The following is a 3,768-nucleotide window of genomic DNA, read 5'->3' as shown; positions in this document are numbered from 1 at the left end:
TTCTTGTCAGCGGCACCGGGAATCTGTGTTTCTTTTTGTTGCGTCATCTTGCTGCGTCAGCTCTCCATGTGTGTGGCACCATTCCTGGGCAGGCTTCGCGCTGGGTGGTTCTCCTTACGGGGCGCATTCCTTGCACATGGGGCTCCCCTATGCGGGGGACACCCCTGCGTGGCAGGGCACTCCTTGTGCACATCAGCACTGTGCATGGACCAGCTCCACACGGGTCAAGAAGACCTGGGGTTTGAACCCTGGACCTCCCGTGTGGTAGGCGGATGCTCTATCTGTTGAGCCAAGTCCACTTCCCATTTCTATTGGTTAAAGCAAAACAGCACAAAACATTCCTCCCAAAAGTGAAGCTGCAGGATAATAAGAAAATTTGAGCCAAATAAAATGACCCTCCCTTTCACTCAGTCAAGGTTTTTGTTAAAAGCCCAGAATTTGTAAGCAATACATACCCATGATTCTTATCTGTTGCCAGAGAAACAAAGTATTTTAAGTTTCAGTGCTGTGCATTTTCCTTAAGAAATACCTGCTGACCAGAGAGAAGAATTAGCTACGAATAGCAAATAAATATTATTTTATGAACTTTAGGGCCTCAGGGGGACCATGATTTTACCAACAAGCTAGCTTTTTAAATAGGATGGATGAGTGCATGGCACATTAGAGATCCTATCCTGTGGCCATTACCTGTCTGTGCATCTCCCTCTGAGACAGCAGGTAGCAAAATAAACTGCAGCACTGTAAGATGAGGTTTTAAATGATGACAATTAGTTTCGAGTGTCACAGTGAACCTATCCTGTTTTATCCCACCCCTGAAGACCAATAGCAAATATTTCTTTAAAAAATAAAGTGAAAACTTTTGTCTGTCTCTGCTCTCATTCTGTCTCTCTCCATCTTTGGAGGAAGAGGGCTGCTGCAATGGGGAAGAATTCTATCTTGCCCCTCTGTCTCCCCCACTGTTTCTATCCCTCCGTTTCTCTTCCCCAAGTCTCTCTCCTATCTCACCTACCATGTCTCTCTGCCTCACTTTGGTATTTCAATTTGGGTTTTCTTGTTTTGCAGGAAACAGAACTGATTTTACACTCCAGGAAACTAGAGAATACAGCTGCTGGGCAAGGAGTTCTCCGGGAGTGAATCACTATTGTTCCCAGTGGTTTTATTTGTCTTCTTTACAAGTCTCCCTGCTGCCCACAAAAGTGCCAAGCTCCTGATAAATGGGACAGCAAGGTGTCACATTTTTCCCCTCTAAATGCAGAGTAAACTTTCACAGCCTTGCTCCACTGCACTGAAAAATGAAACTATACATGCTGGAAGGTCCTCAAAGAATTCCTTTCTAGGCATAGCCCCAGAGTAGCTTCCACACAGCTAAACAAGCAATTTGAAGGAAGGATATTTGTCCTGATAAAATGATTTGGTTTTGCATAAGAAAACTCTGGATCTACAACTACCTTCCAGGAATCCTAATTATACTGATATTAGCGTTCACCCCTGTGATGTGAAGCACAGAGAAAAAGATGGGAAGCCCTTCCCAGTTAGGTGTGAGGCCAATATATCATTCTAGTCCCAGTGTTTAGCACGGTATAGGCAAAATACATATATCTGTAATGATGAGACCCATGTTTTATGCCTGCCAAGACTAGAATGTTAACCCATCGTTTCTCTTTCCAAAATTTTATTAGTTCTAGAAAATAATAGAAGTTGTCTTTTAGGTTTTCAATAAATCAGTGCTAGCAAGAATAAGGGCCCCCTCCACAACTACATTAACGCACACCTGTAGCCCTGTTACCCCAAAACAGGAGCTGGCAAACTACAGCAATGGACCACATCTGGCCACCGCCTATATATGTAAATAAAGTTTTATTGGAACACACACCCATTTGCTTACCTATTGTCCATGGCTACTTTCACACCACAATGGCAGAATTGAGTAGCAGACAGAGACTGTATAACCCTTTATAGAAACAGTAACAATACCTGCTCTAAACAATAGAAACACTTGGTGATCATACCAATAATTGCTATCACTCTCTGAGGCTTTACTGTGAGAAGGTGCTACATGCTTTACATGGATTATCTCTAATTATCACAGCAACCTTATGTTAGGCCTTTTATGATCATTATTTTTAAAAAGAAAATAGGTATCTTGCAACAGGTACCAGAATTGAAAACCAGGCCATATGGTTCCAGAGTTCCATGCTGGTAATCACTCCTCCAAACGGCCTCCGGATTTGAGAATGCTAATACTCTGGCAGACAAGAAATGGAACAACAGCAGGACACAGAGCAAGACAAAAACAAAGAATGTCTTAGAGAAAGCTGAAGAAAGTAGGATACAGAATGAAAAAGATTGCTCTAATCAAGAACAAGACCTGGGATCGTTTTTTTAAAAAGAGTGAGGTAAAATTAACCCAAGTCAAACTTTTAAATCACTTTCATAGCTCCCTGACAATGGAACCCAGGAAAGAGAATGCAATAACTAGTTACTGAACAAATGTTCAGTGAGCAGATGATTAGGCATATGGTTGGATGGGTGGGTGGAAGGATGGATGGGGTATCTCGGAATCTGAAAATTAAATGACCAAGAACTAGGAAGGGTAAGGAACAAGGTAAATCCAGAGACTTCAGCAGGAGAATTTAGAGGTCTTTTCTCTAGACGACTATCATCAGCATGGTTCAGCACCAACGACATTCAGTTTCCCGGGATATTTCCATTCCAAATTTCAAATTCCAAGAAGACAAAATCAGATTGAGCCACCTTGGCTCAGGTATATGCCTCTAGAGCAGTGGTGTTCATCCCCAGCTGTGCATTATCACCTAGGGTGCTTTCCAAAATACCCCCACCTGAGCCTCCCCTAAGCTCAATTAAAACTGAATCTCCAGGGTGAAGACTTGAGTGAAGTCTGTTCTCATTTCAGCAATTATGGGAAGTGGTGTTTTCTCTCTCTTCCTATAGGCTGGCAGCCACCTTACAAAGCCAAATGGAAATAAAAGCAAGAGAATCACAGCGCTAGAACTGCACTGACTCTGGCCTTTTCTGGTACAGGAACTATTAAATCCTCATTATTATTTATACCAGCTTGTATTAGGTCTTTTCTTACTTACAAAGTGTAGTACCCTAACAGAATCTTGATCTCCAAGAATGAGGTACCTCTGCATTATTACTATGAAGTCAGATCTAAACAGTTTATCAACATATTCTAAGTGTCTACTCTATATCTAGATTTGTCCTGAGTACTGTAGGGGATGTTAATAACTGTTTATATATAATACACATTTTAGGAGGTACCAGGGATTGAACCTGGGACCTCATACATGGGAAGCAGGCACTCAACCACTGAGCTATACCAGCTCCTAAAATATTTTTTTTAAACCATTACCTATGTAATCCAGAAAAACATAGCTTGAGAGATTTGAACTGAATTAGTATACTAATAATATACTTCCTTTTTTGAACGGTTTCCTTTTTTTAAAAATGAGTTTTCAAACAAGGATATAGAACCTATTTTGGGAAAATTCTTAAGAGTGGTTGTCTTGGGCATTGTGGCAGTTTGAGATTGTTTATGAACCCTAAAAAAGAGAAGGATTATGTTTGTAAACTGGTCTGTTCCTCTGGGTATGATACCCTTTGATTGTAGTAAATTCAAAGGTTATAAGTTTACTTGATTAAATCAATTTAGGGCTTTTGATTCAGCCACCTCAGTAGGACATGACTCAAGGTTGACTCCCCACCCCTTTGGTGGGCTGAAAAAAAGACACTCAAGAAGACACA

General features: G+C 41.2%; 1 non-coding gene across 1 annotated transcript; it reads right to left on the bottom strand.

Moving 5' to 3' along the window:
- Window positions 1–3,276: 3,276 nt before the first annotated feature.
- On the bottom strand, window positions 3,277–3,351 carry TRNAG-CCC (transfer RNA glycine (anticodon CCC)). Its single transcript has one exon. It is a non-coding gene; the product is annotated as a tRNA-Gly (tRNA).
- Between the last annotated feature and the right edge of the window lie 417 nt (window positions 3,352–3,768).

Source organism: Dasypus novemcinctus, chromosome 3 (genome assembly GCF_030445035.2).
Source record: "Dasypus novemcinctus isolate mDasNov1 chromosome 3, mDasNov1.1.hap2, whole genome shotgun sequence".
Lineage (NCBI taxonomy): Eukaryota > Metazoa > Chordata > Mammalia > Cingulata > Dasypodidae > Dasypus > Dasypus novemcinctus.
This window is presented reverse-complemented; position numbering and strand designations above follow the sequence as displayed.